Source organism: Dermochelys coriacea, chromosome 2, assembly GCF_009764565.3.
Source record: "Dermochelys coriacea isolate rDerCor1 chromosome 2, rDerCor1.pri.v4, whole genome shotgun sequence".
Taxonomy (NCBI): Eukaryota; Metazoa; Chordata; order Testudines; family Dermochelyidae; genus Dermochelys; species Dermochelys coriacea.
In genome coordinates, this window is record NC_050069.1 from 131,107,884 (window position 1) to 131,117,233 (window position 9,350).

Below are 9,350 nucleotides of genomic sequence, written 5' to 3' on the forward strand. Positions count from 1 at the left end.
GAGAGAAATGATTATACCCATTCAGGGACTGATCACCCCTAGATGCATCATTTCATTTTAGAATGTGAGTATGAAGGAAGTGTATGGTTATATTGTAATGACTGTTTGCTTCAACTAACTCTTATTTTAAATGAAGTCTTTAATTTTATCACTTGTGTCATTCACAATCCTCTCTTAAATTAAATTATCTGTAACTGTCCTGGATGCTTGAACCTTGAAGATTCAGTATTGGCTTATTCTTTATCTTTAAGCTACTAATTGGGAATACATAAAACAAAAGGTTACATGGGGCACTCTGCATGGCAAGCCTCCTCAAGATGCTGGGAGACTGTCCCAGAACCTCCAGGCTCCCAGCTTCCTAGGAGGAAGGCTGGAAGCCTTGAGAGCCGCAATTCAAATCAGAGTTCTCAGGGCTTCCAGGTTCCCTGCTGAGGAGCTGAACCCTTAATAGAACTCTCAAGGCTCAGTCAGCAAAACCCTCAGTTTTTGTCAATTAGCTCTGTGGCAGGAAGCCTGTAAACCTTTGGAGCCATGGCTTGATGGGACTGCCTCAGAGCTGTAGACCTTGGAAGCTCCAGGGTAGTCTGTGTGATGGGGCTTCCATGGAGCCATAGACCCTGGAAGCTTTAGGGTCCTCAGGCTCTGGGCAGTCTGCATGGGAGAATTCTTGTGGAACCCTGCCTATGATTGGATAATAGTTCAATCACAAATCATTTTATGAGACAATTAGGGTTCAGTGACCTAGTATTTGCCCATAGAACTCTTTCATCAGATTATTTCCAACCAGCTCTAACCCTGATAACTGTCATTTTTTTTGTTAAAGCCTTTTGTTTCTGAAAGGGCTGTTCCATTTATAAGAATTCTATATATCAACCAGCTTTAATGTCTTATCCCCACCCAAACCTACTGTAGTGTGTCACTTTTATGTTGTCTTGATTTTTGACTTCGTAACCTGGAAGAGCAGGAATATTACCTTTTTATCCACTTTAAAGCAGCTTCAGCACATTTCAGCCCTGATTGTGCAACCTTTACTCATATTGTCAAATGTATCTTAATACAGGTAGTCTAACTGGAGTTGGTGTACCAGATGTGTCAGAATGCTCACAACTTTATCTTTAGGACTGTACAGTAATGTGCATTGAAGGTGAAGTCAAGACAAACAAAATGTGTTTTGTGACTGCTCAGATTAAGATGTCTTTATTTAAAAAAATGTGATTTAGCTATGAAGGGGAAGCAGTATATACTCTCCTCTGTACTGCTGTCATGTTCATTTCGAAAGCTCCATCTGTCCTTCCCCACTTCTTGATGCCACAGTAGTATACAGAGGCATAAAAGCTACTTCAAAGTCTGGTTTGTGTTCAGCAGGGGATGAACTCACATAATGAGGTGGCTAAATGTTTAAAGATTGTAACATAAAGTCAATTGGTTCAATCTTTAGTACATTTTAACCACTACCCTTTCACTTCATTAGAAACGAGCTCAGTTTGGTCCTGCAGTGTTGCGTGCTTAAGAGACTCCAGAATTGTTACTGATATGGAGAGAATGCTACAGGTTCACTTGATTAGCTGTAGCCTGTTACAACTTCCTGGCCCAGAAGACCCATCCTAATTTAGATGTCTGTGCCAGGCCTGGAACAAAGATTTGTGTACATCTTTGAACTGTGTCCAGCGGGGAGTGCCTTGAAAGACATTATAAAACTATACTATGATGCTATAATTAAGGCTGAAACAGCAGAAATTTATATATATTTGTTCTTACTGATCTCCACATTGATTACAGGACATGGGCCTTGCCAAAAGAGACTGCTGCTGGAGATGTGGGTCTCCTAGCTCACAAGTTTTGGGACTTGACCCTGGATACAGTCATTTTAGCTAGAAGTAAGTAGGAGGATTAATATGATAATGGATATCTATTTAAAAAAATACTTCTCAGAACTCTGTTTTGGGATATCACTCATCATCTTGGAAAATCTCCAGCTCACAGAAAATTTGGGTTCTCTACAACAGTGCTTGTAACCAAATGACATATATTACTTAGTAGGAAGACCAATCTGCCTCCAAGGTTAGACATTTAGTACAGTGGCTTGGCTGATTTGGCAGCTAAAGAGTGAATAACATTTCAGAGAAAAGGGACCTCAGATCAAATATTTTTAAATTTATCTAAATTTTTCGAAACATTTGATTAATTCCTAGCAGATAAAAACTGAGATGTTCTTCTCATTTCCCTTCTCTGATCCTTGTTTTTCCTTCTTTCCCTTCCTTCTCATTCCTTTACCCTTTTGTTCCTTTGTCTTTTTTCTGTTCTCCCCTTAATTGAACAAAATATAAATAAATATAAAAGGAAATTAATTCATATTTGCCTTTTGCTCAGAAATGAAAATAAGTATGGTCTCATCTTAATCCAAGTCCATATGGAGCTCTGATAGTTATCTACCAGAATAAAACTAGAATGCATAATTGACATGACGGTAAGAATTTTAGAGGGGTATAGAACTAGGGCTGGGTGAAATTTTTTTTGACAGATGGTTTATTTGCTGAAAAAATAAACCTGTTTTGGGTTGCCTGAAGCCATTTGCAAAATGAGGTCAAATTCAGCAAATAGTCTCAGCTGAAGAAAAAATGATTTTTTTAAAAAAAGTTGAAATTGACATTTTTGAAACAAAACAGTTTCAAAATGTTTTGAAATTTAGCTAGATTTAAAAAAGAAAGCCCAAAAGGTATAACAAACAAACAAACAAAAAATCACTGTTTCAGATCAAACAAATGGTTTCATTTGACCTAAAACTCTCCCGCCCCCTTCTCCCCCCATTTTCTATGCCAGGGAGAAGAATGAAAACATTCTGTTTCAGGTTGTTTTTTGTATTTATTTGGTTCAGTCACTGAACTGCAAAGCAGTTATTCACTCAGCTCCAGCCAGCACTGAAATGGCCTTGATTATGCAGCATTATGCAGTGTGAAAGTTTGCAGAGCATCTTTTCTCTACACTACTTCTAAATAGGTTTAGGGTTCCTCACTCTAAAGTCAAATCAAATTTCCAAGGGGAAAATGAGATAATAGGTCTCTGCTCTCTTTTCCGAATTTGTGCAAAACTAAAAATTGAAGAAACTTTGTTTTATTTTTTAGAATTTAAGACTGAGTAATTAGTTTTGTCTGCAGCTCTGCAAATATTCCTTACAAAATCCCAAAGCACAAATTCACCTTGTTTCATATTTTATTACAAATTCAAATATCAGCCCAGGTTCAACTGAGGTTTGAAAAACCATTTGAGCAATCCTGGGCTGATTTGTGGGTTCCTGTCAAAACAAAATGCAGTTCATCATCTTGTATTGATGTGAAACCTGCTATGATCCACTGAATTTCATTTTTCATTTTTGGGTTTCTTCAAACTCAAAATTAGTAATTTCAAATCCATGTAAACTGAAAATGAAGCAAATGTTCATGAAACAAAAATGTTGTATTGCATACAGATCTAGTCCCTGTGTGTGCTTCATACTGAAGACGTCAGACATCTTGTGAACAAGAATTCACCATATTCTGAACTACACTCAGCAGCAATTTATAGGTCTCTCCCTGCATCTTTTATTCAGGGGAAAACAAAAACAAGAAAACCTTATGTTGACTTTCATGATGCTTTTATTTCCTGAGTTAGGACTGCAGGATCAGCCCCAGTGTTTAAATTCAGTATTGAGCAAAGCCTAAACAGAGAAGAGCTGTGAAAGCTGCTAACCTCCATAGCAAGCTCAAACTAAGGCTAAGGAGCTAATCACCTGGTAGAACATTGCAGGAAGAGAAGCACAGGATATGTCTACACTGCAATTGAAACCCACAACTGGTCTGGGTCACCTTACTTGGGCTCCTAGAGTTGGGGCTGCAGGGCTGTAAAACGTTCACGCTCGGGGATCAAAAACAAAGGAAGGGTGTTGACCTATTAGAAGAAAGCCAAGTAGGGGTCAGGTGTCTATTGGAGAGTTTCAGGGAAGAGGCAATTAGCATGTAGGTACGCAGAATGAGAGAGAGGGAGAAGTCTTTATCCAAATTAATTTGGACCAGGAGAACTATAGACTATAAGTTTCAATTTTACTTAGTATAGCCTCTTTAGTGATAAAAGCAAAGCTTGAAGCCACTCATTACATCTCCACTGCTTCTCTCTGCTGAATATAAATGATATTTAATGGCTTTATTTCACACATACTCCAATTGACTTAAGGGCATGGCCTGCAAACAAATTGGCAGTACAGACTTTATTGCCTTGCATTTCATGCTCTCCTTAACCACCATGATTCCTTTTAATCATCTCACCTCATTGTCCTAGAGAAATATTATCAGACATGGAAAAGACTTCTGGCTAGGCTCTAAATTTCAGATCAATATTCATTGCAGTATGTAGAATACTAAAACCAAATTCAGGAGAAGAGAACTGCAGCACTTCAAATTAATCTTGCAATGAGTTTTTACACACAGCACACATTTATTATTAACATCCCATATGTCAGGGCATTGAAGCAGGAGTATATACTTGCCAAGAGAGATGTATTGACTGGTTAACTAAAAATTAGTGAACTCTTTTAATATGGGGGGCCCCTGGTGCCACAGGTATCTGGAATAAAATCCAAAGTGTTGGGCAGAATATAGAAACTTTCTGTAAATGTCCCATGTCCAGTAGTGGACATGACCTCTGAGTTTGTATTTTGGGCCTCTGGAAGAGTGAACATTTTAAAAAACAGAACTGCTATTTCTTTGAAGAAAAGTCTCTAAATACTCTGAATTAGCCACTTTCGTTAAAGAAACATTTGTGTCTGAGAGGAAAACACTATCATGCTGAAAATTTTTAGTGAACTCATTTAATCAAATGTGTGACCTAACAGATCATGCATATTTGGGGAAAAACAAAAGAATCATTTCCCCTAAGTCTAAGTTCCTCTTGATTATTTCCTCATTGAAGATTGTAATATCCACAAACACACACATGAACTTCCAGCTGCCAACAAAATTTCACTACATTTTTTTCCTCCCAAGAATTATTTTCTGGCTTCTGCAGTCACAAGTTGAAGAAGAAAGAAGATCTTTAATAGAACAGCATAAAGGCCTTATCTGAGCTATAAAATAATTTCAATCCTTGAGCTCCTGGGTGGGGCATTCTACCTACTCAAATTTCACAAACAGGAACTGTTTTTATAGAGAGCAGATCAAGTAGTAGACTGCATGCTAACAAAATCAGAAACACAGTAGGGGAAATGGTAGTATGAAGAGAATTGTATTCAGAGATGTGTTTGTGACTTTTTTGACTTAAAGTGGAGATGAGTTTGTTTGAGGGCACAATTAAGCCTCCTGCTTGGACCCGGGAGAGATGTCATTATAACTGTTAGAAATGCTACCTATTGCATATTTAGGTATTTTCACTGAAAAATATAAATACCTTTCTAAAATTGTATAAAAGTTTCCAACTTCTTGGAATAATTCAAATGGTTACAAATATAGGCCTCAATACTGCAATTGCATCTGCTAGAATGGATGCCTTTGCAGAACATCATTAAAGATACAGATCTCATTGCTAGATCAAGGCCAACAATTTTAGGCCCCTTCTCCAAACTGTATTCTTAATGTGAACATGTATATGCTTCTTAACCTCTGGGTAGGACAGATATTTCTTATTAGGTTTGGATGATCCTTGTTTTATACTCAAAGATAGTTGGGGCAGGTACTGTTTCAGTGTAAGTGCTCTGTAGTAATAAATAAGGTATGAGAATGGTACTACTACATCTTCATCCACCAGTCCAAAACCAAAGTAATTGTTTTTAAGATCCCCTCTCCTTTCCCAACTTGGTCATTTCTACCTTCTGCTAGACTGACCGAGGCCTGCTTTATATAGTTCTTATACTCAAAATAATTTGCAGTGTTCTAGCACATCCCCAAAATTAGTCACTATGAAGAATGACCAACACAAGATTTGTGTTTGTCTGAGACACTGAAGGGAGAAAGACAAGACAAGACACCAGAAAAGTGGTTTAACTAGACTGCAACTTTATGTGAAACAGCTGGGAATTATCCAGTAATAACTCATCCAGTCCAGATCACGCCCCCTTTGTAATCTGTTCTACCTGGTGCAGGGCTGTTGGCAGCCTCCCGCCAACTCCTCCCTTCATCTGAGGGTTAAGGGGCTGGGGAAAGGAAGTTATTGCCTCACTGTACCAAACATGAGAAGCCTCAACACCATACCCCAATTTCTTTAAGAGATACCACCCCCTAATCCTTTTACCGTTCTGATTTATTAGGAACTGGATCTCCTATTGAACAAGCACCTGCATTGGGCACAAGTAGTAACGAATGAATTTTAAAATCTAATATTCCTCCCATGACCCTGGCCTGGTGAATGGAAGGCCTGAAACCCCCCCCAGAAAGCAACAGACCAAACAACCCACACACATCTCAGCTTTATCTTTCTGCCATAGTGTGGCATTCCCAGGCAGGGAGAATGACTTAATTCCATCCCTTGGGTGCACGGAAGCCAATAGGCTCCACCCTTCTGTCCAAATCATCAGCCACAGATCTCCCCTCTTCAAGGAGAATGGGTGTAAAATCCTTAAAAGATCCAAAGGTTTTCTTTCCCTTGCTGGCCTGGACAAAACCTCCACACTTCTGAGGCTGCAGGGGGAGGAAGGGCATCAGAAATAGTTTTGGTTTTACCTTCTAGGAAGTGTAGTGTGACTTGCAATGTATTTCCCTTACAGCTCCTACTAAGGGATGTGGAGCAGAGCCAAATTAAGTACCATAAAGATGAGGTATTTGTGGTTATTAATTGAGCCCTAAATGGCCACTGAGTAACACTAAAATACAGCATGGAGTAAGGAAATACCAGGGATGCCTATATAGGTACCCGAGGAACTCATTATGATGGACATTCAAAACCAAGTGTTAAAGGTATTTTTGAGGAAAGAATAATAAATCCTTTGCAGTGGTAAAGGCAGCTTATTCTAGCTGTAAAGACTAAACAAAGTAAAGATAAGGAGACTGCATTTACCAGAATAGCAGAATCTGTTTGTAGACAATCTATATTTCTTCTCTTCCAATGCTGTCCATCTTCACTGCATAAATATCAGACACTTTAACCCACTACCCAAATACAATACAATACAACCCTCTACGGCTTCACAGGAAGATATTTTTTCTTATCAATTGGAACAGCAACTGGCTGTTGCTTTAGTGTTTAATAGAATGCTGAATGTAGACTGAATATGATGTGAACAGCCCCTTTCCCACAGGAAGCCCTCTGAACAAGCTAAGAAAAAAATATCCAAGACTTGTTTTGGGGTGCAGCAAGATACAGGGAAAAACTAGTTCAGTATAGCATACTGATAGATACCAGTTTAAACCAGGAAAATAAATTATTAAAATATATTAATGAAAATTCCTGACAAATGTTTAGCAATTTGATAATAGTTTTGAAGTAACATGGTCTGTTTAATTTTAATGAAAGGAAATAAAATTAATCAAACAACAAAAGACTCTCTATGCTATTGCCTTGACTACCTTAAGACAGACACTGAAACTTCTGCATCTGGGATTTCTCCTTTGTTTAGCAATAAAATTTATATGTTTAGCAAGCAAAGAATGTGAATTCCCAGATGCAGAAGTTTCAGTGTCTGAGGTAAACTGATAAACTGTCCAGTCCAGTACTGTCTCTTGATCTGGCTGGCTGGATGTCAGTGAATACAATGACTCCAGTCAAAATATTTCAACAAAGTGCAAAGTGGAAGACCATTTGACCCACTTCATGGCTATTTTAAGAAAGCTCATGAAGATGGCTGAGAGTCTGATATGCAGAACTTAAAGGGAAAGTAAGTGGGAAGGCAGACCATGTGAGGAAACATTTTGAACAATGCAGTGGACAGCACGAAGACACTGGAACTACTGACTTTGGCAAATGTGTCAATATTGGAGTCAGACTCTGAGGATGAAGGTAATGATAATACTTCATTGTCATTGCCAAGCATATCAAAAGAAAGCAATATCCAGGTCAGCCAAAGACAAGAAGGAAGTATCATGGTTTTTTAACCACAAATCGATATGTTTGTAACAAAAATAACTGCAGGTTATTTCAAGGTAGACTTGAAAATGTCAGAATTTTTTTTTGGCTATAATATTCCCTTTTCTATTATTGGGTGTCCATTTTTTCAAACAATGATCAGCTACCTAAGGCTGGGCTACAAAGCAGCCAGTCAAAAGCAGATAGCAGGTGAACTGTTAGAAACAGTTACTGATGGCTTAAAGGTGGAAGCACACAACAATTTACATGGAAGAGCAGTTACATGAATACAAGATGGATGAAGTAATCTGCACAGTGGCTCAGTGATAGCTAACTGCAGTTTTTGTATCAGCAGTTGACTGGGCTACACTGGCAAGAGAAGCCAAGACATTAGCAAATTAACTGTACAGTTGAGTTAAGAGCTCCTGACAGACAATGAGAAAAAGATGCAATGTATGAGAAGTGATTAGGAATAAGATAACAACACTTTGGTTATATATGGATGTGCATAACATTGGCTAAATCTACTTGGACAAGACCTTACACCAAGAGCATTGATAAAATATGATGTGGATTTACAAAAGTATTTTTATAATAACCATCACATGAAGGCTGGTTAAAAATATGCCAAGTTCTGTAAAATCCCAAACCCCTGGTGACACAAGATACAACAGTCAAATAACATGCCTGGAAACATATTTGTAAAAATTGGCCACATTATCTCAGGATTGAGAATTATCATAAGGCAAAACTTGAAGATTGAGTGGTCAGTATAATTAATAATCAACGAATTTACCAAGAAGAAAATAACTTGATCAGTCATTTGAAATCAGTTGCTGTGGCACTTGATGCATTCCAAAGGGATAATTCAACAGTTGCTGTTGCATGCAAAGTATGGCTGGATCTACTGACAAAATGAAGATCTTGCCCCATACAAAGCAAAAGTAAAAAAAGATTTCATGAGGCAATTACTCCTGTACACATGTTGGCCAATCTCTTTAATTCAAAATACACTGGAAAGAAATTTGTCAGCTGAACAAAAAAATTGCAAGGCAGAGGTTGCTCAGCAAAAATGTGACTTTCTGCCACATTTACTTGCATTTAAAGTAGAAGAATCACCAAATCCAAAATTAAGGTTTTCATCTGCCACCAAGGGAAAAAAATTCTCATTAAAGGGGTGGGAAAATCTGAAGGATGCTCACCTTCCCTCTGACTTCATAGAACTGGTCGTGCAACTGCATCAGTGTCCAGCAAGCATAGAACAAATCTTTTCAGACTTTGGATTTATCCACTCAAAACTTAGGAACAGACTCAGCCTATCCATTACA